This window comes from Lepisosteus platostomus, unplaced genomic scaffold, assembly GCF_059453375.1.
Source record: "Lepisosteus platostomus isolate fLepPlt1 unplaced genomic scaffold, fLepPlt1.hap1 Scaffold_73_H1, whole genome shotgun sequence".
In the NCBI taxonomy this organism is placed as follows: Eukaryota; Metazoa; Chordata; class Actinopteri; order Semionotiformes; family Lepisosteidae; genus Lepisosteus; species Lepisosteus platostomus.
Window position 1 is genome coordinate 277501 of NW_028291685.1, and position 26363 is coordinate 303863.

The following is a 26363-nucleotide window of genomic DNA, read 5'->3' on the forward strand; positions in this document are numbered from 1 at the left end:
AGACCCCGACTGATGGGTAAAGGGGAGCACTAACACCAGAGGGACACCCCCGGCGTCTCTTTTTGAGAGACGCCCTGGGGTTTCCTAATGGCCAAGGAGGGTCGGGACCTCGGTTTGACGCCTCCCCCGAAGGACGGCGCCTGTTTGTGCAGCAGAGTGTCGCCATCAGGAGGCTGGGGCGTAAGAGAGCCACACAGCCCGCAGGGTGAGCGCACCCTACTTGTCCCAGTCACACCTCTTGCAGGAGCAGCAGCAACCGGAGCTTTTCCGGGGTGGAATCTCCCATCCGGGTGCCGGCCAGGCTCACACCTGCTGGGCTGCCCCGGGGGTGAGCCCAGTCGAGAGTCGCAGGGCCAGATCTAGTCACTGGGGAGAAACGATACAAGTGAAGGATTGCTCGGCTCTCGGCACTTGAAAAGACCGACAAATGTCTCGTTCCCGCCGGAGCTGAATGTGTGGTGTCGTCTTCTTCCCCCGCCCCGCTGTGTTTGCTGTATTGTCTCTGAAGCCGGCCCTCCCGAGACGAGACGGGCTGTTCCTGTGCCCCAATTAACACTTTACAGGTGCCATTCCCCGACATTGTGGCCATTGTCGGTGCTCACACGCGATAAGATAAGGCGGAGGAGAGCGGGGCATGCCCAGGGGCAGACATTCAAGGAGGGGGCAGTGCGAGGTGAGTTGAGGTGCGACACGCCGGAGCCCCGACGCAGCTAATGCGGAGCACTTGTTGGACTGGCATCGAAAGGACGTGTGCGCACGGAGCGAGCCTTCCCTGCGGCGGAGCGCGGGAACTTTCTCCCCCCCTCCCGCTGCAGGAGTTGTGTGCACTGCAGCGGTGCCGAGAGAAAAGCACAGAAGGCAGCAGGCTCTGGAGAGCAGGTAAGAGACGGAGCCTTGTGGGCAGGCGAGCAGGCCCGTTTTTTGGAAATTGCTGAAAAGGTTTGTTCGGTGTGTGGCAGGCGCACGTCGCGAGCTTGCGTGGCGATCTGCCGGTCTGGAGTTATGCAAATGAGGCCGAATTGCATCCCGGGACATGCTGCGAATGCGCAACGGCGACTGCAGATGTGTAGGAAACGGCGCGCTCGTTTTCTCGTTTTGCCCACACTTTTGAGTGTTAGTGTGGCGTGTGAGTGTGTGAAAGAGTGGGCCCAGCAGGAGGCGGTGGCGTGCGGGGCGAGGAGGTGGCCTAGGCTGCGCGACTTGTGCTGTGGGTGCGGGCCGCTTGCAGGGGCCTGTTTAACTCATACTTACCTGGCAGGGGAGATACCTTGATCAGCCTGTAGGTGGAGTAGTTGGATTGTTTTTCTTTTGTTGGAAGCAGTGTTCGATTTGCGGTTTTTGAAATGGCAACCTTTGGATCCCGTAAGAATGCTGTACGTTTTGAGCTCTTGGATGACCTCTTCATGGATCGTATGCAGTTCAGCAGAAAAGTGTTACAGAAGGAACTTGGCTTTGAACCTCGGCACTTGGATTTCATCTTCGCTCTCCCAGGTCAGAAAGCATTTGAGGTTGTATTTGCTACCTATCCTCTGTTTGAACAATGCGTGGATGTGTTTGAGGCAAAAAGAGGCAAAGTTCCTGCACTTGAGAAGATCAACTTGCAGCCTCTGACACAGAGAGAGAGGAAAACGGTGCATGTTGTTATGTTCTCGGAACTGGCAAAGACGGAGGACATTCACACCTGGCTTAACCAGTACTGCACCGTCCACCATGGAACTGAGGTTAGAGATGTTGATGGTATAAAAACAGGAGCAAGGAAATTCGAGGTTCGCTTGCTACCGGACAGCGTAAATGGAGGCTTAAGGCACCTGCCCTCTACAATCCGGCTGGGCGCCTGCAATGGCTATGTGTTTTATGTGGGACAACCAAAGGTGTGTCGGCGCTGTGGTGCTGTGGGACACCTGGCATCGTCCTGCACTGTGAAATGCTGCAAGACCTGTGGCAAACAGGGACATTTAGCCTCTGACTGTTCAATGCTGCCAAAGTGCAATTTATGTGGCTCGGAAGGACACGTTTTTAAGAACTGCCCTCACGCCTACGCCAATAAACTCAAAATGAGAAAGGATGAGGCAGTGCTTGTTTCAGCCAAACCGGCCCGAAAATCCAAAGCAAACAACAAGTCAAACAAAGAACCCTTGTTGGACAAAGACTCTCAGCCTCCAGCCAGGATCAGTCCTGCTGTGGCTCCGGGGCCGGTGGAAGAGAAATCCACTACGCTCCCACAACCGCAGACTGCACCAGACAAGCACGAGGGTTTGAAAACCCCCGAGAACAGCGAGGACCCCTCCCCCACTCCTGCTCCTCAGAACGAGGGCCAGTGTGGGGCCCCCCGGTGGAGCGGGTCCAGCGACGATACCCAGGATTCAGCAGAGCTGCTTTTCTCAGACTCTGCAAGTGCTACAGATGCCCTCCTCTCCTCCATCCAGTCCATCACGGAGGATCTGCAGCAGCTGGTGGGTGAGGGGGAAGAGGAGACTGGTGCATCGGCTGCACCCCTTTCCCCTCAGTGCTCCCAGGAGCTGGACTTGAGGAAAAGGAAAAATGACTCTGTTTTCTCCCCGAGCGAGGAGGAAGGAGAGCATGGCGATGGGGACAGCTGGAACCCCTCCACCCCTCCCTCTACCCCCTTCCTTGAAATGGACTCTGTGAACGCTTTTACTGCTGCCACCCTGATGAAGGCTCATTCAGAGGATGGCTGGCAGGAAATTGGTAAGAAGAAAAAGAAAAAGAAAAAGGTAACAGGTGAGACCGAAGAGAAATGTGTTTTGTAAAGACTGGTTCCACTTTCTTATGTAATATGGCTCTTAACATAATTTCTCTTAACACAAGAGGTATCAATGACAGAGTTAAATGCCAGTCTGTCTTTGATTACCTCCAGCAGAGAGAGGGAGATGTGTTGATGTTGCAGGAGTGTGCTTTAGCCTATCAAGAGAGGTATAAAAGTTTTGAAGATAGGTGGGATAAAGGGCCTTCTGTTTGGTCAGGGGACAATAACAACAGAGCCTCTGGCGTGGCCATTCTTTTCAAAGGATGGGCATTCAAATTGAAAAGTATTCAGAGGGTCATAGATGGCAGGTTGCTGTGTGTGGATGTGGAATGGGGGACCGTTAACCTGCGGCTAATCAATGTGTATTGCCCTACTGACGTAGGAGGAAGGGTGGAGCTACTCAAGGCACTCTCCCCCCTATTGTTATGCAGCACAGACGTGATAGTGGGAGGGGATTTTAATTGTATCTTAGAGCACACAGACAGGCAGTCTAGCTCGCCGATAAAATTGGATTCCAGCTCACTGGCCCTGCAAAACTTAGTTCAAGACTTTAAACTCTCAGACACATATAGATGTATATATCCCACAACAGCAGGATATACATGGTCAGGGAGGAATAGCAGCTCCAGAATTGACTATTGCTTTGTCTCAGAGAGAGTGAAAGTTGTTGGGGTCACTCTTCAGCCTGTCTTCTTCTCAGATCATCAGGCTTTAGGGTGTAGAGTGGAACTCCAGGGCGGGACTGTCTTTGGCCCAGGCCTCTGGAAACTCAACACAAAGCTGCTAGAGAACGAGGGGGTAGTATCCCGCTACAAGGAGAAACTATCACAGTGGCTGTCCTTGCAGTGTCTGTACGGGTCAGTAGGAGAGTGGTGGGAGGAGGTGAAGGTGAGGACAAAGGCCTTTTTCATGGCTGAGGGAAGGAAGGCTGCTGCCAGACGGAGAGGAGTGCTAGCCAGGAAACAGAGGCAGCTGCAGCGTCTCTACACGATGCTGCACAGTGGCTTCGATGTGCTCGAGGATATCGCCCTTTTAAAAAAGGACATCCGGAGCATAGCCGAAGAAAGTAGTCGAGGAGTGCTGTTAAGAAGCAGAGTGCAGTTCTTGGAAGAAAATGAGAAGTGTACTCGCTTCTTTTTCAGGAAAGTGGTAGGCTCCAAGACTGTCATGGAAAGTGTAGTTGATGAGGAGGGACGAGAGAGAACAGAGCCGAGTGCTATCCTCTCCTGCACCGAGGCCTTCTACTCAAGACTGTACAGCTCTACAGAGGTAAAGGATGAAGATATTCATTTTTTTACCTCAAAGCTAGAAAACATTTTGAGTGAAGAAGATAGGGAAGTACTTGAGAGGGATTTGACAGTAGAAGAGCTGAGACAGGCTATGGAGAGCTTACAGAAGGGGAAAACTCCGGGTGCTGACGGGCTCCCTAAAGAATTTTATTGCACCTTTTGGGATCTGCTTCAGGATCCGCTACTGCTCCTATTCGAGGAAAGCTACAAGACAGAATTGCTGCCTGACTCCTTAAGAGAAGGCACTATCTCTCTCTTGTTTAAGAAAGGAGCAAAAAATGACATAAAGAACTGGAGACCCCTCAGCCTGTTAGGCGTGGACACTAAGATCCTGTCCAAAGCCCTTTTCCTGCGCCTACAAAATGTAGTGGCCTCACTGGTAGGGAAAGAACAGACTTGTGGGATAGCAGGACGCCTGATGAGCGACAACCTGGCCTTGTTGAGGGATGTCTGTCTGTACTCTGAGGATCGCTCCCTCCCTCTGTGCATTTTAGGTGTAGACCTAGAAAAGGCCTTTGACCGCCTAAACCGGCAGTACTTAACATCGGTACTTGAGCACATGAAGTTTGGCCCCATCATGAGAAAGTGGATTAACCTGCTGTACACAGGTAGCAACAGCAGAGTCATGGTTAATGGCAATAGATCACGCACCTTTGAAGTCTGTTCAGGGGTGAGGCAGGGCTGCCCATTATCCCCCTTGTTATTCGTTTTGGCTATGGAGCCCTTAGCCTGTGCCTTGCGCCAGGATCAGGCCATTAATGGGATACCAGTGCCTGGAAGTGGGGGAGGAGAGGTAAAGACATCTCTATACATGGATGACGTCACCCTGCTCCTCTCTGACAATGCCTCAATTAGCAGAGCTCTGCAGTGCTGTGATCGGTTCTCTTTGGCTTCCTCCGCAAAAATTAACACATCTAAGAGTGAGATTTTTTATCAGAACTGGAGGGAGCCAAAAGAAGGACATGATCTCAGGCTGCAAGAGAAGAGAATTAAGGTCCTGGGGGTGTATTTTGGAGAAGAGATGGGAACAGTAAATTGGCAGAACAAATTGCCAATCTTAAACAAAAAACTGATGCAATGGAAGGACCGAGACCTCACCATGACAGGGAAGGTGCTGGTCATCAAAGCCGAGCTCTTGCCTGTCTTGAATTTTCTGGCTTCTACCTTCCCAATCCCACACCGTGTTGCGGCGGTGCTGAGGAGATTGATGTTTCAATTTCTATGGGGTGGGAAGCAGGAAAGACTCAGAAGGGAAATAATGTACAGGCCGCTACCCTCAGGGGGGAAGTCTGTCCCAGATATTGCTACGAAGCTGCTGTGCATTTTCCTGGCCTCTGTGCTGAGAGGCTTTGCAACAGCACCTGCAGCGCGTACCTGGACTTATTTTTCCAGGCTCTGGGTAGGTAGGGAGGTGTTCAGAGTGTGGGGTGTCAGACCCAAGCTGGACGTCCCACTCTCTGACACATGCCCTGCAATTTATGGGACAGTTAAAAGTTTTCTAAGATCTCACCCAATTGGCCATATTCCCCTCCGAGATGTCAGCGTCCAAAAACTGGAAGATTTCGTAGCACCCCAGAACAATAGGCAGACCCCTGTGGGCATTTTAACATCAGCCCAAACAAGGAAGGTGTGGAAACACACATCCTCTAAATTTCTGTGCAACATTCACAGAGATTTAGCCTGGAGTGTCGTCCACCAGTGCTTACCGGTACGAACTTTCTTGTACCGTAGGGGCCTCACCCCCAGCCCTCGCTGCGTTAGGGTGGGCTGCGGCGAGGAGGAGACTGTGACCCATCTCCTGTGGTCCTGCTTTTTTGCTAAGGCCTTCTGGGCACAGTTTGAAGATTGGTTGCAGGCTCTCTCGCCCCAATTTACCCTGACCGCTGCTTTCATCATATACGGCATCTCTCCTGTCAAACTTCCCCCTGACGTGTTTGACAGGATCTGGGCCGTGGTGAACAGTGGGAAAGACGCCCTGTGGAGAGTGAGGAACATGGGGCTGTTCAAAGGCATCGAGGTCCCAGTCAAGGCAGCAGGTAGCCTGGCCCTGTTCATCACCCGAGAGAACTATTACCTCAGAGATCTGTGGAGAGAAGGGAGGGAGGAAGCAGAAAATCTGTGGGAAATAGAGGGCATTGGACAGTATCTCAAGAAACTGTGAAAAACATTATCATGTTTAAATAAAGAATGTGATTTGCACCAGAAAAAAAGAAAATTGTTGCTATGTAACTGTTACCGTGTCAAAATGTAATGAGATGTGATCATATATACTGTTTTAAGTATGTATATTAATGTAAAGCTTTCTGATTTGTGATTTCCTGTATTTTTTTGTGAAAAGAAAATAAAGTTCTTAAAAATCGGTTCACCCAGGGCGAGGCTTGGCCATTGCACTCCGGCTGTGCTGACCCCTGCGAATTCCCCAAATGTGGGAATCTCGACTGCATAATTTCTGGTAGTGGGGGACTGCGTTCGCGCTCTCCCCTGATGTGCTTGGTCCAAAATCAGATACGGGAGGGTTAGGACACCACGAGCTGCGTGGCTGCGGAAGGATCCCGGTTCGACAGGAGTGGACGCTGCTGCTGGTTCTCGCTGGCTTTTAATTAGGGGTCTGGAGAAGCATCTCAAGCTAGTTCCACTACTCCTTCCGGACGTTCATTCCCTTTTCAAAGTCAGTCGTTTTGCTGTAGTCTGCGTTCTTTAGGCTGATTATCGAGGTTAGCCTTTATTTGGTCATGGGGGGCCTCGGTACTGTATGCTGAGTCTAAAGACAGTTTCACCCGTTTTCTGATTGCTCGGTTCTGTACCAGTGCAGACATGTCAAACAGTGAATGGCTGTACCTCTATTGTATCCGTGCTCAATGAATGAAATCGGTAACAAATGAATATATGTCTAGTTATACGAAAAACGAGTGGTTTATCGACTCATCTTCATTTGCAGATTTAGAGGCAGCTTCGATATTCGTTTTACAGACGGGTTTTTTTTTTTGAATATGGGTCACACACATGCCACAGCAACAAAACATCTCTAGAGATGAGGCTATAGATCACCTTTCCATCCTGCAGGTTTTCCTCCCAAAGCCTACGGCACCAACGGCGACCCCTGCTGGCCGGGAGAGCAAAAGCTTACAGCACCTGGTATTCCCAGGCAGTCTCCCATCCAAGTACTAACCAGGCCCGACGCTGCTTAGCTTCCGAGATCAGACAAGATCGGGCTTGTTCAGGGTGGTGTGGTCATAAGCGAAAGCCCAGGCGCCTGACTCGCTACTTGAAGCTGTGTGTGGCGGGGGTTCCGTGCCCCCCGAGCGGGACTGAAGGATCGTTCATGTGCAACTCTTTGGAAAGGAGCTGCTTTCCAAATCGCATTGCGTGCCTGGATGTTGGCAAATGCGCTCCCTTGTGTTGGCTCATCCCGCACTGGAGGAGGACAAACAATCTGCACGGAGGAGCACCAGGCAAGTCTTCACCAGACAAAAACCTCCAGTGCACAGCACTCTGGAAACATTTCGGGGCTTTCGCGTGTTTATTTCAGCACGTAAAGCGCACCGGTCCAACATGTCGGCCGGGCGCGAGGCGCCTCCGCCCTCTTGTGGCCTTGCGGCGTCAGAGCAAGAGGCTCCTTCTCGCTGCCCTTCCGCTGTGTTGCAGGGCCCCGAGAGGGAACCCGGAGCGCGCACTTTGTGGGGGGCGGGGGACCGCGTTCGCGCTCTGCCCCCGGTCGCTTGCGCGAGTACTAAATCTCACGGGCCTCGTCATTGATTGTTACAGGTGAGACGGGGATTAGGAGGAGACCCCGACTGATGGGTAAAGGGGAGCACTAACACCAGAGGGACACCCCCGGCGTCTCTTTTTGAGAGACGCCCTGGGGTTTCCTAATGGCCAAGGAGGGTCGGGACCTCGGTTTGACGCCTCCCCCGAAGGACGGCGCCTGTTTGTGCAGCAGAGTGTCGCCATCAGGAGGCTGGGGCGTAAGAGAGCCACACAGCCCGCAGGGTGAGCGCTCCCTACTGGTCCCAGTCACACCTCTTGCAGGAGCAGCAGCAACCGGAGCTTTTCCGGGGTGGAATCTCCCATCCGGGTGCCGGCCAGGCTCACACCTGCTGGGCTGCCCCGGGGGTGAGCCCAGTCGAGAGTCGCAGGGCCAGATCTAGTTACCGGGGAGAAACGATACAAGCGAAGGATTGCTCGGCTCTCGGCACTTGAAAAGACCGACAAATGTCTCGTTCCCGCCGGAGCTGAATGTACCCGCATGTGTGGTGTCGTCTTCTTCCCCCGCCCCGCTGTGTTTGCTGTATTGTCTCTGAAGCCTTCCCCCCCGAGACGAGACGGGCTGTTCCTGTGCCCCAATTAACACTTTACAGGTGCCATTCCCCGGCATTGTGGCCATTGTCGGTGCTCACACGCGATAAGATAAGGCGGAGGAGAGCGGGGCATGCCCAGCGGCAGACATTCAAGGAGGGGGCAGTGCGAGGTGAGGTGAGGTGCGACACGCCGGAGCCCCGACGCAGCTAATGCGGAGCACTTGTTGGACTGGCATCGAAAGGACGTGTGCGCACGGAGCGAGCCTTCCCTGCGGCGGAGCGCGGGAACTTTCTCCCCCCCTCCCGCTGCAGGAGTTGTGTGCACTGCAGCGGTGCCGAGAGAAAAGCACAGAAGGCAGCAGGCTCTGGAGAGCAGGTAAGAGACGGAGCCTTGTGGGCAGGCGAGCAGGCCCGTTTTTTGGAAATTGCTGAAAAGGTTTGTTCGGTGTGTGGCAGGCGCACGTCGCGAGCTTGCGTGGCGATCTGCCGGTCTGGAGTTATGCAAATGAGGCCGAATTGCATCCCGGGACATGCTGCGAATGCGCAACGGCGACTGCAGATGTGTAGGAAACGGCGCGCTCGTTTTCTCGTTTTGCCCACACTTTTGAGTGTTAGTGTGGCGTGTGAGTGTGTGAAAGAGTGGGCCCAGCAGGAGGCGGTGGCGTGCGGGGCGAGGAGGTGGCCTAGGATGCGCGATTTGTGCTGTGGGTTCGGGCCGCTTGCAGGGGCCTGTTTAACTCATACTTACCTGGCAGGGGAGATACCTTGATCAAGAAGGAGGTTCACCCAGGGCGAGGCTCGGCCATTGCACTCCGGCTGTGCTGACCCCTGCGAATTCCCCAAATGTGGGAATCTCGACTGCATAATTTCTAGTAGTGGGGGACTGCGTTCGCGCTCTCCCCTGATGTGCTTGGTCCAAAATCAGATACAGGAGGGTTAGGACACCACGAGCTGCGTGGCTCCGGAAGGATCCCGGTTCGACAGGAGTGGACGCCGCTGCTGGTTCTCGCTGGCTTTTAGTTAGGGGTCCGGAGAAGCATCTCAAGCTAGTTCCACTACTCCTTCCGGACGTTCATTCCCTTTTCAAAGTCAGTTGTTTTGCTGTAGTCTGCGTTCTTTAGGCTGATTATCGAGGTTAGCCTTTATTTGGTCATGGGGGGCCTCTGTACTGTATGCTGAGTCTAAAGACAGTTTCACCCGTTTTCTGATTGCTCAGTTCTGTACCAGTGCAGACATGTCAAACAGTGAATGGCTGTACCTCTATTGTATCCGTGCTCAATGAATGAAATCGGTAACAAATGAATATATGTCTAGTTATACGAAAAACGAGTGGTTTATCGACTCATCTTCATTTGCAGATTTAGAGGCAGCTTCGATATTCGTTTTACAGACGGGTTTTTTTTTTTGAATATGGGTCACACACATGCCACAGCAACAAAACATCTCTAGAGATGAGGCTATAGATCACCTTTCCATCCTGCAGGTTTTCCTCCCAAAGCCTACGGCACCAACGGCGACCCCTGCTGGCCGGGAGAGCAAAAGCTTACAGCACCTGGTATTCCCAGGCAGTCTCCCATCCAAGTACTAACCAGGCCCGACGCTGCTTAGCTTCCGAGATCAGACAAGATCGGGCGTGTTCAGGGTGGTGTGGCCGTAAGCGAAAGCCCCAGCGCCTGACTCGCTACTTGAAGCTGTGTGTGGCGGGGGTTCCGTGCCCCCCGAGCAGGACTGAAGGATCGTTCGTGTGCAACTCTTTGGAAAGGAGCTGCTTTCCAAATCGCATTGCGTGCCTGGATGTTGGCGAATGCGCTCCCTTGTGTTGGCTCGTCCCGCACTGGAGGAGGACAAACAATCTGCACGGAGGAGCACCAGGCAAGTCTTCACCAGACAAAAACCTCCAGTGCACAGCACTCTGGAAACATTTCGGGGCTTTCGCGTGTTTATTTCAGCACGTAAAGCGCACCGGTCCAACACGTCGGCCGGGCGCGCGGCGCCTCCGCCCTCTTGTGGCCTTGCGGCGTCAGAGCAAGAGGCTCCTTCTCGCTGCCCTTCCGCTGTGTTGCAGGGCCCCGAGAGGGAACCCGGAGCACGCACTTTGTGGGGGGCGGGGGACCGCGTTCGCGCTCTGCCCCCGGTCTCTTGCGCGAGTACTAAATCTCACGGACAGGGGGGCCTCGTCATTGATTGTTACAGGTGAGACGGGGATTAGGAGGAGACCCCGACTGATGGGTAAAGGGGAGCACTAACACCAGAGGGACACCCCCGGCGTCTCTTTTTGAGAGACGCCCTGGGGTTTCCTAATGGCCAAGGAGGGTCGGGACCTCGGTTTGATGCCTCCCCCGAAGGACGGCGCCTGTTTGTGCAGCAGAGTGTCGCCATCAGGAGGCTGGGGCGTAAGAGAGCCACACAGCCCGCAGGGTGAGCGCTCCCTACTGGTCCCAGTCACACCTCTTGCAGGAGCAGCAGCAACCGGAGCTTTTCCGGGGTGGAATCTCCCATCCGGGTGCCTGCCAGGCTCACACCTGCTGGGCTGCCCCGGGGATGAGCCCAGTCGAGAGTCGCAGGGCCAGATCTAGTCACCGGGGAGAAACGATACAAGTGAAGGATTGCTCGGCTCTCGGCACTTGAAAAGACCGACAAATGTCTCGTTCCCGCCGGAGCTGAATGTACCCGCATGTGTGGTGTCGTCTTCTTCCCCCGCCCCGCTGTGTTTGCTGTATTGTCTCTGAAACCGGCCCCCCCGAGACGAGACGGGCTGTTCCTGTGCCCCAATTAACACTTTACAGGTGCCATTCCCCGGCATTGTGGCCATTGTCGGTGCTCACACGCGATAAGATAAGGCGGAGGAGAGCGGGGCATGCCCAGCGGCAGACATTCAAGGAGGGGGCAGTGCGAGGTGAGGTGAGGTGCGACACGCCGGAGCCCCGACGCAGCTAATGCGGAGCACTTGTTGGACTGGCATCGAAAGGACGTGTGCGCACGGAGCGAGCCTTCCCTGCGGCGGAGCGCGGGAACTTTCTCCCCCCCTCCCGCTGCAGGAGTTGTGTGCACTGCAGCGGTGCCGAGAGAAAAGCACAGAAGGCAGCAGGCTCTGGAGAGCAGGTAAGAGACGAAGCCTTGTGGGCAGGCGAGCAGGCCCGTTTTTTGGAAATTGCTGAAAAGGTTTGTTCGGTGTGTGGCAGGCGCACGTCGCGAGCTTGCGTGGCGATCTGCCGGTCTGGAGTTATGCAAATGAGGCCGAATTGCATCCCGGGACATGCTGCGAATGCCCAACGGCGACTGCAGATGTGTAGGAAACGGCGCGCTCGTTTTCTCGTTTTGCCCACACTTTTGAGTGTTAGTGTGGCGTGTGAGTGTGTGAAAGAGTGGGCCCAGCAGGAGGCGGTGGCGTGCGGGGCGAGGAGGTGGCCTAGGCTGCGCGATTTGTGCTGTGGGTGCGGGCCGCTTGCAGGGGCCTGTTTAACTCATACTTACCTGGCAGGGGAGATACCTTGATTAAGAAGGAGGTTCACCGAGGGCGAGGCTCGGCCATTGCACTCCGGCTGTGCTGACCCCTGTGAATTCCCCAAATGAGGTTATCTCGACTGCATAATTTCTGGTAGTGGGGGACTGCGTTCGCGCTCTCCCCTGATGTGCTTGGTCCAAAATCAGATACGGGAGGGTTAGGACACCACGAGCAGCGTGGCTGCGGAAGGATCCCGGCTCGACAGGAGTGGACGCAGCTGCTGGTTCTCGCTGGCTTTTAGTTAGGGGTCCGGAGAAGCATCTCAAGCTAGTTCCACTACTCCTTCCGGACGTTCATTCCCTTTTCAGAGTCAGTCGTTTTGCTGTAGTCTGCGTTCTTTAGGCTGATTATCGAGGTTAGCCTTTATTTGGTCATGGGGGGCCTCGGTACTGTATGCTGAGTCTAAAGACAGTTTCACCCGTTTTCTGATTGCTCGGTTCTGTACCAGTGCAGACATGTCAAACAGTGAATGGCTGTACCTCTATTGTATCCGTGCTCAATGAATGAAATCGGTAACAAATGAATATATGTCTAGTTATACGAAAAACGAGTGGTTTATCGACTCATCTTCATTTGCAGATTTAGAGGCAGCTTCGATATTCGTTTTACAGACGGGTTTTTTTTTTTGAATATGGGTCACACACATGCCACAGCAACAAAACATCTCTAGAGATGAGGCTATAGATCACCTTTCCATCCTGCAGGTTTTCCCCCCAAAGCCTACGGCACCAACGGCGACCCCTGCTGGCCGGGAGAGCAAAAGCTTACAGCACCTGGTATTCCCAGGCAGTCTCCCATCCAAGTACTAACCAGGCCCAACGCTGCTTAGCTTCCGAGATCAGATGAGATCGGGCGTGTTCAGGGTGGTGTGGCCGTAAGCGAAAGCCCCGGCGCCTGACTCGCTACTTGAAGCTGTGTGTGGCGGGGGTTCCGTGCCCCCCGAGCGGGACTGAAGGATCGTTCGTGTGCAACTCTTTGGAAAGGAGCTGCTTTCCAAATCGCATTGCGTGCCTGGATGTTGGCGAATGCGCTCCCTTGTGTTGGCTCGTCCCGCACTGGAGGAGGACAAACAATCTGCACGGAGGAGCACCAGGCAAGTCTTCAGTGCACAGCACTCTGGAAACATTTCGGGGCTGTCGCGTGTTTATTTCAGCACGTAAAGCGCACCGGTCCAACACGTCGGCCGGGCGCGCGGCGCCTCCGCCCTGTTGCTGCCCCTGCAGCTGCTTCACTTTTCCCTTTAGTTGCCATCGATTTTTTTGTAGTGCTATACATATACGATTGAGGTATCTTAGAGTTCTCCTTCGAAGACCCAGCACTCTCTTTTCTTTTCCCAGTGTTACTCATATCGGACTTTTTAAACCTAAAAAAAATCGTTTTTTTTTCTTTCAATTATAACTGAAGTTTAAACAACTAGTGTTAAGTCCTTATTTTTCTGTAGTCAAAAAAAGCAAAAATTAACATTCAGGTCATGAAAAACTCAAAAAAACTCCCCAACCACTAAACTTTACCTCCCACCTGAGCGCCATCTTGAACGCCCCTACCACCAGAGAATGCTCACGATTTCGGAAGCTGTCTCCGGGACGTGCTGATTCCACATATCCTGAATAAATCATGATATTGTTAGTTGCTGTAGCTAGACGTTCAAATGACTTTCATGGCCAGATGGACTGTTTCCTCCAGCGGTATAATATTGCAGTGAGACAGCACGATGCCTGCAAGACTATGTCACGCTAAACGCCACAGATTGTGTTTGTCCGTTCGTGTCAGTCGTCCCGCAGCCACGGGAAGTGGGACACAAACATGCTGCAATGCTTTCAAGACGTTAGGATTTGTTTGTGCAACATCCAAGAAGAGTACTTGTGGCTTGAATGTGAACTGTACGTGCCCGCCCCCTTTCCTCTGTAGTGCATGAGTTCCTCCCGGCATGCCCTTCGTCATTGTTCTGTCATCTTGTATTTAAAGGGTTGTATTTCTGCTGCTGAAAATAAGCAACGGTTTTCTCACAACGCCCTTTGTTCCCAACGGAGCCCTTGTTTGTCATGAAATTCTTCAAAACCTCAAGCTAGAAGAAGAAGAAGACGACAAATATGAAGCGTTATAGCAACGACATGCCATGAGACGATCGATAACGATTTCCATAGGATCCCCGCGGTTGCCTGGCAACCGTCAGCTTTGCGCAGTGGCAGTATCGTAGCCTGTGAGGTTTAGCCGAGGCGCGATTATTGTTAGTTGAAAACTTTTCCCAATACCCCGCTTCCGCCGGTTTGCAATACAATCGGCGAAAGCAATTTTTGACAGTCTCGTCAGAGACTGAGCAAGGTGTTTAAAGACAGATTTGGTCACGGTGATATCATGGTAGAAAGAAACGAGCTTGTTACGTGTCAACAGAAACGCTCTTTAGCTCTTTCAGCTTTATGCAGAGAACAGCGTCTGTCGAGATTACTTTTGTGTCAGCGCGAAACGCCGTGTGCTGTCAGTATGATTTCATATTGCTCATAGCGGCGCCTGGCTTTTGTCTGTCAAACGTTAGGTTGCGCTTCTTCATGCTGCATCGTCGGCATGAGTGGAGCATTTTAAACGTCTGTACTTACTGCGCCCCATAAGAAATCGTTTGTCCCCATTCAAAAGAGATTGTGCGATGTCCTGCAGCGTTCGCAAAGCAAACCTTTGACAGTTTGAAAAGAGGAATTTATTCTGCTTCCTGTGCGTGCAGTAGTTACAAAGTTGAACGTCTTTACACGATCTGCTGCAGTTTTCAGTGGGTGGGCTTTGTCAAATGGCTTGGAAAAACGCACTGTGTTTCGGCTCGGGAAACATCATGAGCAGTGTCCTGCATGTTTTCTGTGTATAGCTGTCTTTTAACGCATACAGAATTCATTCGAAATCATTGATTTCTCCAATTAACAAGGGTCCCTTTTTGAACCTGCCAGAAGCATTCTTTCAATGTAACAGATTTACTCTGGGGAAGGGCAGCATGACATTGAGAGTAGCTCAAGCTTTCAGCACCTTTATCTGACTGCATGTATGCAGACACTGCTCAGAATCCCCTGTAAGATTCTCCTTCAATTCCGTTTTGCAGTGCTTTAGCTCTTTCAAAAGGCTTCGCTTTGCTAGTCACAATCCAAGGCTCATGACAGCATTTGAAAACATTCGCAACTGCGTTGGCCGGGAATCGAACCTGGGTTAACTGCTTTGAAGGCAGCTATGCGCAACACTGGCTCGCTCCAGAATATGTCTCGCGTCGAGGGAATATTTTTTTCCATTTTACCGTGAGTCGGGCTCAGCTGCACAGAGGAGAGAGCAGAGCAATGAGGTCACGGGGACAGGGGAGTCACACGCTGGCGGTTTGAATACGCGGAAGATCACTGAGGGATCCACAGTATATGGACCCTCCGTGCGCCATCAGTCCGCACTCCGGACTCTGAATCCTGCCATCCGAGTTAAGATCTCGGCGGAACCTGAGGCGCAGTTCCTTCTTAAAACGTAATCTGGTGAGCATTTCTAGAATCGTACTTGTATAGATGCAGCCTTTAATGTGTTGCTAGGTTAAAATTGATGACTTCTTGTATTTCAGTAGGCAACTGCCCTCTTGATTTCGGATTTAATTTCTTTATTACAGGGGCGCTTTTATGAAGACAGAGTCATGTTCAGGTACTTTGCTTGATGGAGGAAGCTCATTTCGGACTCTGTGATCTGCTCACCTGGAAAGGTCTGCTATACTACTACAAGAGAGAAGTAGAGTCTGGAAGAAGGGACAATTTTATGATGCTTTGGAAGATAATGTTTTTTTTTCTTATACTGAAAATGAAAGGTAGTTGTTTCTATATGGACTCAGTCTTTGGAATTTGTATATTTATATATTTCAGTGAACCCTCAGCCATTCCTTCTGTATTGTAATTCAATTTCTCTTTTAAAATTCCTTCCCCACTTCTAGGACCTGCAGTTGCTGAACTCCACAATGGCTTCTATTGGAAAGTCTGTGACTGAGACCAAGTAAGTGTTCACTTTTTTATGAAACCATTATTTATTTAGGAGCAATGAGCAATTCTTATATAAATGCAATAAAATCATTATGCTCAAACTATGAGAGAGAAAATTAAGGATAATTTAAGAAATCAGTCTTAGCTTGTTTCTATACACAGATGGTATTATTTATTTTCAAAGGAAACCCGCGCGGATTCCCCTGGTGTGCAAGATGTACCTGAATACTCTTGATCAGCTTCCTGCTCACTTGAAGAGGGCGTGTATGAAGCACGCCACGGCAGAAAAGATCAGGATGGCCTCTCAACAGGCGAGGGAGGACATGATGAATCACCTGAAGAACGGGGTCATCGTGGATTACCACAGAATAGAGATCGTGTCTGGTGAGGCAAACAGGATAGTGGTTGTAAGACTGCTAGAGTCCTTGGGCCTTTTTGTACATGGGAAGCCTGAAGACACATTGGCAAGGTGAGATATTTTTAATCTGTAAGGCTTCTGTAGTTTCTTTTTGAAATCATTGTTACAACATATTATGTAAAAGCATGTTGAAAAGAATCTACCTGCATTCCAGCGGCCCTGAGCAAGAGGCCGCTGTCCAGGAGGAAGAGATGCCAGAGGCTGCTCTAGAAACTGAAACAGAAGCGGATAAGGAAGGGGAAGATGTGAGCTCTGAAGAACTCTATCAGCAGTAAGACTTTTTTATTTTTCAGATGTATCTATTTTTTACTAAAATTCTAATTTGTCTTATAGGTATAAAATGTTTAAACCGGTGTTTTATATCCTTACAGGCCCTGAGTAGTTAAAAAGTATCAGCAGGCCGGAAGAGAGTGGCCCAAGCTGGACTCTATAGAAAGCACTCCCTGGATGCTCCTCTCCTGATTGGATTCAAACAGTACCTTACCAAGGATCTGGGAGTGGCAAATTATTCTCAGGAGGTATTTATTTTTTAAAGGCATTTAAAATTAAGCAATGGTATCTTCATTGTAAATGTTTTTATTTCTTAGCTTAAAATTCACCCATGTGAAATGATGTCAGCCATAAACATCATGACTCTATATTTCCTACCTGAATCTATTCTACTTAAATTATTACATTATACACAATTTGAGTTCATTTTAAAAAGTAAAAGGTAATGAAAGGAATGCATTTTCATAAGAAAGATAATACCGATATGCATGTGATAATCTTCCTTATATCATGTAGTGCATCATTTGGACACTTTGTGGGCTTCAAATACAAAGAAAATCATGTTCTATGGTACAAGATAAATACAAAACTTAAGCTTCTTTATAAAGCATAAGCAATCATTTATTACATCGCTTCTTGAATTAAATCTTTTGACAAGAGGTAAGACTTCTGTTACATTTAAACCCATGTTTAGCTGTGTTTTTTAGATTTAACTGAACCAATTTCTGTGTGTGATAATGTCCTTGAATTCTGACAACATCACACTAAATTACATGATATAAAACAGCTAATGTTTCTAGAGATAAAGTTTCTGAGATGCTTCTAATTACTTTTTATTACCAGGGACAGTTTAATTCACCTTGTACAGTACTGTAAGACCAAGATACTTTTTTTAAAAGTTATTTAACATTTTATAGAACTTTGTCTACTATGGCAACATGATGTGCTTGGTGAAACTTGGAAAAATACTGCTTGGCCACTTATCTTAAGATAAAGATAGGATAAAGGTTTATCTTTTGCACCTACCTGACCCCCAGGGAAGGCCAATGCTTTCTAAGTTGATGGTTCCCTACAGTAGACTGTACTTTAATTTCAAAGGTAATGTATATTGACCCAAATCAGTTTTGGAATCCAATCTACTGACGAGATGGAGCACATCCTTTTTTCAGGATTTTAGCATCATACGTTTGGTATATTTAGTCCCTAATGCTGAAAGAAATGATCATAGAACATTTGGACACTTTGTGGGCTTGAAATACAAAGCAAATCATGTTCTATGGTACAAGATAAATACAAAACTTAAGCTTTTATTTTAATTAGATTTGTTTATAAAGCATAAGCAATCATTTATTACATTAATATATGTGAAAATAACATTTTAGCATCATACGTTTAGTATATTTAGTCCCTAATGCTGAAAGAAATGATCATAGAACATGACATCTAACCTTACCTGCGGTGTTTTTAATCCCTATTGCTCAATGCACGGTGAAAGCATTCCATACATGTGTCTGACAATGAGGAATGGGCCCCTGAGACAGTCATTTGCCTGTTTCACAAATGATCGTATTTTACTAGAGATTCTGTTTGGGATTCAGATGTGCATTCGGACAGCAATCCCTTTCAAGAAATGATACGTTCTGGATGAGGTCACAGGTGCAATCATTTATTACATTAATATATGTGAAAATAACATTTTAGCATCATATGTTTAGTATATTTAGTCCCTAATGCCGAAAGAAATGATCATTTGTTTAACATGCACGGGTCTGTCTCAAAGGATGCAGTACTCCTGAAGGGTCTCAAACCCTACATTTCGGATGCCTAGCTGTATCCCTCACATGTGGCACCTCAGAATGACTTCTAACCTTACCTGTGGTGTATTCAGTCCCTATTGCTCAATGCACGGTGTACATACTGCATACATGTGTCTTGATAATGAGGAATGGGCCCCTGAAACAGTCATTTGCCTGTTTCACAAACAGGGACCTGGACCTAGACCTGGCCCGTACAGAGCTCAAACCCGCGACCTTGGCGTTATTAGCACCACGCTCTAACCAACTGAGCTAACCGGCCTCACGACAGTGCTCCTCTCTGTGCTGCAAAAAATCAAACTCAGGGAATTTCTTTTGTCCTCCTTTGAATAGAAAGCCGTGTAATTCAGTGTACGGGCTTTCTCGTGCAGTTTCATGGTTCTTGTAACCCAAATCCTACACTGCCTGAAGTGCCCCCCCATTTCACAGCATTTTTCAGCTGATTTAAAATGTACCTAAAGGAGAAGCATTATTGAAGACCATCAATTACCAAGAGCTTTTGTCAAAGGTTTTGGTGGTCATTTTGAATGACCACAGAGCGCTGTGACCTCGGTTTTACATCTCATCCAAAAGACAGCGCCCTTTTACAACACAGCATCTCCGTCACTATACTGGGGCATTGGGACCCGCACAGACCTCAGGGTGAGCGCCCCCCCGCCGGCACCATTAACACCACTTCCAGCTGGAAGCTTTGTTTTTCCCTGTAGCTCATCCTCATCCAGGTACTGACCTGGCTCACACCTGCTTAGCTTCAGTGGGTTTTCAGTTGTGAGGGGGATGCAAGTGATGGAGCCGCTCGCTGCAAAAGCCACTGCATTGGCCGGGAATCGAACCCGAGCCTCCCGCGTGGCAGGCGAGAATTCTACCACTGAACCACCAATGCTCAGTGCCCGGGCCTTCAAAAAAGACGCTTTTTTGGTGCTCTGTGCAAAACGCGTCGACATCTGCTTCCAGCTGCAAAATGCCATTTGCGGACGCTGAAGAACTTATTTCCAAGGCAGCGGGTACAAGCGATTGGGCGTTTTAAAACCACCAGGAACAGCAAAGAGGCGCGCTTCTTTGCTTGTGCCGAAACACACCGACTGAAGGCGGACAACGTAGTCGGTAGGATTGGAACCTGTGCGGGGAGACCCCAATGGATTTCTAGTCCATCGCCTTAACCACTCAGCCACGACTACAGCAAGCCCCACCGCCGCTGCGTTCTTGCTACAATCTTACCTGGATCGCGAGGCGCCGGCGGAAGCCTATTTCAAAGTCGTTCTCCGTTTCAAAAAAAACATTTCCAAAATACAAGCCTTGCAGACAGACACGCCTCAGAGGACTTAAGGGTAGCTTCATGTCGGAATGATAAAGTCTCCCCGTCCGGACATGAAAATGCCACTTTGTTACACACAAAAAAAGAATCAACAACAGAGAAATGCCCACAAGCATTTGAAAAGCCGCACCACGTCGCACTTGAAATAGCTCTTACATTAGTGGTAGACACAGGAATCGCCTTTTTATTTACGCTCTTACCAACGCGATGGAAAGCAAAACAAAGCAAAGCAGAGCAAAACAAAACGAACAAACGAAAACCCTCACGTCCCGCACTTGCATATAACGCTGTTACGTGCCAAATTGGTATTGTACGTCATCCTAGCACTGCACCCCGGGTCGTACGGTATATGGGAACGAGCACACGCCACAAATCGTCTCGAATCACTCCCTACAGCTGTAAGGCGCCTTGAAGCGTGCACCCCCAACATTCTTCTTTGCGCATCTGTGAAAGGTAAACTCTTGAGCAAACTCTGAACCAGCTCTAAGGAAACTAATCCGATTAGACGTTACTTTGACTCATCCTTTAAGGGACCCTTGTTAATTGGAGAAATCAATGATTTCGAATGAATTCTGTATGCGTTAAAAGACAGCTATACACAGAAAACATGCAGGACACTGCTCATGATGTTTCCCGAGCCGAAACACAGTGCGTTTTTCCAAGCCATTTGACAAAGCCCGCCCACTGAAAACTGCAGCAGATCGTGTAAAGGCGTTCAACTTTGTAACTACTGCACGCACAGGAAGCAGAATAAATTCCTCTTTTCAAACTGTCAAAGGTTTGCTGCAGGACATCGCACAATCTCTTTTGAACGGGGACAAACGATTTCTTATGGGGCGCAGTAAGTACAGACGTTTATAAAGCTCCACTCATGCCGACGATGCAGCATGAAGAAGCGCAACCTAACGTTTGACAGACAAAAGCCGGGCGCCGCTACGAGCAATATGAAATCAAACTGACAGCACACGGCGTTTCGCGCTGACTCAAAAGTGATCTCGACAGACGATGTTCTCTGCATAACGCTGAAAGAGCTAAAGAGCGTTTCTGTTGAGACGTAACCCATTGGGCAAAAGACGTATAATATACGTCCATTAAACGCATATCTTAGACGTCTAAATGTGGTCTACAATTCGTCTAGAATGAAATTCTAATATACGTCTAAAGTTAAACGTCAATTATACGTCTATATTTAGACGTTCATTATACATAAATGGTTGGAGTTCTATTATACGGATAAATTTAGAGGACTATTATACATATATGGTTGGAGTTCCGGATAACTTAAGAGGTCTATTATACGTATATGGTTAGAGGTCTATTATACGGATAACATTAGAGGTCTATTATACGTATATGGGTAGAGGTCTATTATACATCAAAGATAGATTTTATAGGTGTAGAAACAAGTAAAACAAGCCAATGATTAGGTTTAGAAATGTATTCTGAAAATACACATTCACACCTGAAACATATGTATTTCAAATTATACATTGTATACAATCAATCAACAATCAACATATGGGCAATAATCATAAAAACACAACTAGTCTTAAACTTCAGCTACAAATTCTGGTAACATGGCAATATACAGTATAGTAATGACAAACACAAAACTAATTACATTAACACACTAACTCAAAACCACATTTTGATTCAAATATACATTTTAAAATGTACAACTTCTATATTTCCAAGAAAAAAATATTACATAAAATATAAAATATTACAATGGAAGTTAAGACAATTTTTGTCCACTATTTGCAAACCCTGCCTAATTGTCCTAACAGTTAGAACCAAAAACCTATTATTTTCAGAGTCCAGATCTCCTGGCCCCCTGCCTTGCATATGCATTCTTCAAGTAACACATTGCGTGCTCCTTTATTTCTTTTTCTGTTGATGTAGGGTGGGACTTCAGCACCGCAGCTAGGAGAAAATTATATAATATTACTTCCCAAATAAATGATGATTAATATCTTCTTTAGTATAATCTAAAAAATGAACGGTTTACTAAGCTCAAAGCTGAAATAAATGTATAAAATTTGGCTTGCATCATAGCAGTTGAGCAATAAAGTCTGTCCTAATTAAAGAGTACCCAAAGTTTGAAAGTACAACATAGAATAAGAATAAGAGAAACGGCAAAACGATTTTGTGTCATCTTCCCCATTCACACTATTTTATGTGCCATTTTTTTGCTTATTCACATACTATTTTAATCAAAATAATATTAAGAAAGATCTGTATGTATTCAGATAGTATTATTATTGTTCATACTTACTCGTCAAAAGAGGATTGCTGAGATATTTTCGGATATACTTCTACGTTTGAAAAACGTGTCCAAAATGGTGACCAACGAATACTAGCAATGCATTGTGGTATATAACCGGAAAATATGCTGGGTTCGATATTTTCTCAACGTATGCGTTTATTAATGTTGTCGATATTATGGTTGAAATTTAACATTGATAATACATCGCTGCTATGAGCTGATGTGCAATTTTAACGCATGCAATAAGTAAGGATCGGTCACTGTTGTATGGTATTATATATAATGACATTATGGAATAGGATGGGGACAGGCCTGGCATCACGGGGGGAGGGGGGAATGTCGCCCCTTCAGTTTTGGGCAAAAAGTTTTACCTAACTTAATTTGCACCCTAAAAAAATAGTTGTACTTTGTCAATGGTCAGACAACACTAAATGACACGAACAGTCACTGTCGTGCTGTCTCACTGCAATACTATACCGCTGGAGGAAACAGTCCATCTGGCCATGAAACTCATTTGAACGTCTAGCTACAGCAACTAACAATATCATGATTTATTCAGGATGTGTGGAATCAGCACGTCCCGGAGACAGCTTCCGAAATCGTGAGCATTCTCTGGTGGTAGGGGCGTTCAAGATGGCGCTCAGGTGGGAGGTAAAGTTTAGTGGTTGAGGATTTTTTTTGAGTTTTTCATGACCTGAATGTTAATTTTTGCTTTTTTTGACTACAGAAAAATAAGGACTTAACACTACTTGTTTAAACTTCAGTTATAATTGAAAGAAAAAAAAACGATTTTTTTTAGGTTTAAGAATTTCGATATGAGTAACACTGGGAAAAGAAAAGAGAGTGCTGGGTCTTCGAAGGAGAAGTCTAAGAAACCTCAATCGTATATGTATAGCACTACAAGAAAATTGATGGCAACTAAAGGGAAAAGTGAAGCAGCTGGAGGGGACGTGGAAAGAGTGCTGGAGATGCGCTCGTACGCGAGCGTTCGCAGCCCAAGTGAGACTCAGCTGCCAGAGGAAGAGCCGGAGTCCCTGCCCAGCACACCTGTGAAAACCCCGGCAGCCAAGAGAGGAAGGGGCGACCTGACGCTGGAGGAGCTCCAGACCAACATCTTCAACATGATGGCACAGAGCATGGGTGAGCTGAAGGAAATGATTTGATCTAATACAGTCGCAATCGAAAGTCTTAAAAAGTCCATGGACTGTGTGTTTAAAGAGGTTGAAGACTTAAAGAGTGAAGTAAAAGTTCTTAAACAAGTAAATACCAAACAAGAAAAGCATATTAAAGAACTTGAATTGAAAGTGAACGATGTAGATAGATACCGTCAATGATGGAATTTAAAATTATTTGGAGTTAAAGAGGAACGTGATAAGGACCTTGTTGCAACAGTGAAGGGTATCTGTAAAAGGACCCTGCCGGACCAGGAGGACGTAATATCGGCCATTGACTTTGTTCACAGGCTCGGGAGAGCGAACATGTCTGGGCAAGTGCGCCCCAGATCGATTATAATACAGTTCACCAAGAGGACGGCGAGGGACATGCTGTGGCGAGCGGCGAGGGGGAATGAGTATTTGAATGGGAACAAACTGAGGTTTGCAGAGGACCTGTCTGCCGCGGACAGGAGCACCAGGAACCAGCTGTGGCCCCAGGTTGAAGCTGCCAGAAGAGAGGGGAGGAGAGCCTACTTTGTGGGAGCGAGGGCCTTTGTGGACGGGAAGGAGATTTGCTCCCAGTGACTGCTCAGTTAATGATTATGTTTGGTTATATTTGTTATACCAGTATATACTAGTGTTTCTTTAGTGTTAGTTTGGAATGGTGTAGTTAAGTGTTAAGGACTGTTATAGTTCTGGTTCTTTGAAAAACTCAATAGTTTAGACAGTCTTAGAGTTAGTTATTTGCTTTTGTGTATGTCTTTTTCATGAATGCCAGAGGTACTCGAAATGTTGTTAAAAGAAAAACTGTGTGCTGAGTTTTATTTTTTACAGGAAACGCATGCATGTTGAAACTAAAGTTTATAAATAATTGAGAAATATTAAAGCAAGGAAAATATGATATGTGTAAAATATACAATTTGATCACATAATTACTTAATTACCTCTGGTAGTTAAATGCTTTTTTCTGCTGCGTTTTTTTTCTCTTGTACATGACTCTGATCCTCTTGTTGTATTTGTATTTGTAAATTCTATGTTTAATAAAAAAAAAATTTAAAAAAGCATTCTCTGGTGGTGTCCTGCAGGCTTCCTGTGGGTGTGCGTTGGTGGTATAGTGGTGAGCATAGCTGCCTTCCAAGCAGTTGACCAGGGTTTGATTCCTGGCCAACGCAGTGGCGAATGTTTTCAAATGCTGTCATGAGAATGGGTTGTGACTAGCAAAGCGAAGCCTTTTGAAAGAGCTAAAGCACTGAAAAACGGAATTGAGGGAGAATCTTACAGGGGATTCTGAGTGGTGTCTGCATACACGCAGTCCGATACGGGTGCTGAAAGCTTGAGCTACTCTCAATGTCATGCTGGCTTTCCCCGGAGTAAATCTGTTACATTGAAAGAATGCTTCTCGCAGGTTCAAAAAGGGACCCTTGTTAATTGGAGAAATCAATGATTTCGAATGAATTCTGTATGCGTTAAAAGACAGCTATAAACAGAAAACATGCAGGACACTGCTCATGATGTTTCCCGAGCCGAAACACAGTGCGTTTTTTCAAGCCATCTGACAAAGCCCGCCCACTGAAAACTGCAGCAGATCATGTAAAGACGTTCAACTTTGTAACTACTGCACGCACAGGAAGCAGAATAAATTCCTCTTTTCAAACTGTCAAAGGTTTGCTTTACGAACGCCGCAGGACATCGCACAATCTCTTTTGAACAGGGACAAACGATTTCTTATGGGGCGCAGTAAGTACTGTTACTGTCACTGCTCGATACCGACGTTGGCCTACTATACCATGTTCAGCCACCGCTAGAAAATGTACGGCTCTAGCACCGGAGCAAACAACAGGAGGGCCGATGTCGAACAGGCACACGTGTCAGACATGGAGAGCGATGAGAATGGGATTTGAACTCATGCCTGCAGAGCACAATGGATTAGCAGTCCATCACCTTAACCACTCAGCCACCTTGTCGATGAAATTGGGCTGTCCGGACATGGGTTGGCGCGCTCTAGATGATCTTTTTCTTTTTTTCCCCACGTACTCGAGGGTCATTTTCCTGTTCCACATGTGATTTCAACATTTTCCTTGGGAGATGTCAAGCCAGCAAGCCACTGCTGTGGTTCAGTGGCCAGTGTGGAGTTCAGTGGCCCTGTTGTACACAGAAAGCACATTGAGCTCCTTGGACATGAAAAGTTCCAGATAAAAGCCATTTGTCATCCTTTCTCTTGGTGTCGATGTTGCTATTGTATGTAAAGGTGGCAACTTGCTCAGCGAGCAGGCGGAGCACACACCGAATGCAGATGTGTCTGAGTGGTGTGTCCAAGTGGCTGCAAAAGGACAACACTCCTGGGGCGCCGTGGCTTAGTTGGTTAAAGCGCCTGTCTAGTAAACAGGAGATCCCCGCCTACGGCTAGACTTAATTAAATGCAAGTATTCATTTCCTGTCTTTAACGCGACTTGTTTTTCTTAAAATGGATGCAACTTGCAAAACATGAAATACAAGCCTTGCTAATCAGCGCTAGCGGCTGGCAAAAAAAAGGAGTCAGCTATTTTTTTTTCTTTAACCTTAACCCTGCTAACGGAGAAGAGTTAAACGACCGAGTCTATGCAGTTTAAATGGTGCGCAAGTCAGGTTCTTAGCTGAAAGGGTGGTAAATCACGGTCACCCCAGTCCTTAATCTTTTAAAGAGGATACAAAATTGAACCTAGTCGCCACATCACATACATCCTGTTAAATGATAAAAAGGTAACATCTATCCTCGCTCCAGAGTAAATCTCACGTTGAGGGCATCTTTTTTTTCACTTTACCGTGAGTCGGGCTCGGCTGCACAGAGGAGAGAGCAGAGCAATGAGGTCACAGGGACAGGGGAGTCACACGCTGGCGGTTTGAATACGCGGAAGATCACTGAGGGATCCACAGTATGTGGACCCTCCATTCGCCATCAGTCCACACTCCGGACTCTGAATCCTGCCATCCGAGTTAAGATCTCGGCGGAACCTGAGGCGCAGTTCCTTCTTAAAACGTAATCTGGTGAGCATTTCTAGAATCGCACTTGTATAGATGCAGCCTTTAATGTGTTGCTAGGTTAAAATTGATGACTTCTTGTATTTCAGTAGGCAACTGCCCTCTTGATTTTGGATTTAATTTCTTTATTACAGGGGCGCTTTTATGAAGACAGAGTCATGTTCAGGTACTTTGCTTGATGGATGAAGCTCATTTCGGACTCTGTGATCTGCTCACCTGGAAAGGTCTGCTGTACTACTACAAGAGAGAAGTAGGGTCTGGAAGAA

General features: G+C 47.9%; 7 non-coding genes and 2 pseudogenes across 7 annotated transcripts; 5 read left to right on the forward strand and 4 right to left on the reverse strand.

Annotated features, from left to right (window-relative positions):
- The first annotated feature begins 6402 nt into the window (after positions 1-6402).
- Positions 6403-6540, forward strand: LOC148631855 (U1 spliceosomal RNA; annotated as a pseudogene).
- A 636-nt stretch (positions 6541-7176) lies between these two features.
- Positions 7177-7295, reverse strand: LOC148631856 (5S ribosomal RNA; annotated as a pseudogene).
- Positions 7296-9094: 1799 nt separating this feature from the next.
- On the forward strand, positions 9095-9258 carry LOC148631857 (U1 spliceosomal RNA). Its single transcript, XR_015934545.1, has one exon. It is a non-coding gene; the product is annotated as a U1 spliceosomal RNA (small nuclear RNA).
- Positions 9259-9894: 636 nt separating this feature from the next.
- On the reverse strand, positions 9895-10013 carry LOC148631858 (5S ribosomal RNA). Its single transcript, XR_015934547.1, has one exon. It is a non-coding gene; the product is annotated as a 5S ribosomal RNA (ribosomal RNA).
- A 1807-nt stretch (positions 10014-11820) lies between these two features.
- LOC148631859 (U1 spliceosomal RNA) lies at positions 11821-11984 on the forward strand. Its single transcript, XR_015934565.1, has one exon. It is a non-coding gene; the product is annotated as a U1 spliceosomal RNA (small nuclear RNA).
- Positions 11985-12620: 636 nt separating this feature from the next.
- LOC148631860 (5S ribosomal RNA) lies at positions 12621-12739 on the reverse strand. The gene has a single exon (XR_015934579.1). It is a non-coding gene; the product is annotated as a 5S ribosomal RNA (ribosomal RNA).
- A 1291-nt stretch (positions 12740-14030) lies between these two features.
- LOC148631861 (U4 spliceosomal RNA) lies at positions 14031-14172 on the forward strand. The gene has a single exon (XR_015934567.1). It is a non-coding gene; the product is annotated as a U4 spliceosomal RNA (small nuclear RNA).
- Positions 14173-19156: 4984 nt separating this feature from the next.
- trnag-gcc (transfer RNA glycine (anticodon GCC)) lies at positions 19157-19227 on the reverse strand. Its single transcript has one exon. It is a non-coding gene; the product is annotated as a tRNA-Gly (tRNA).
- A 4952-nt stretch (positions 19228-24179) lies between these two features.
- On the forward strand, positions 24180-24251 carry trnag-ucc (transfer RNA glycine (anticodon UCC)). Its single transcript has one exon. It is a non-coding gene; the product is annotated as a tRNA-Gly (tRNA).
- Positions 24252-26363: the final 2112 nt, after the last annotated feature.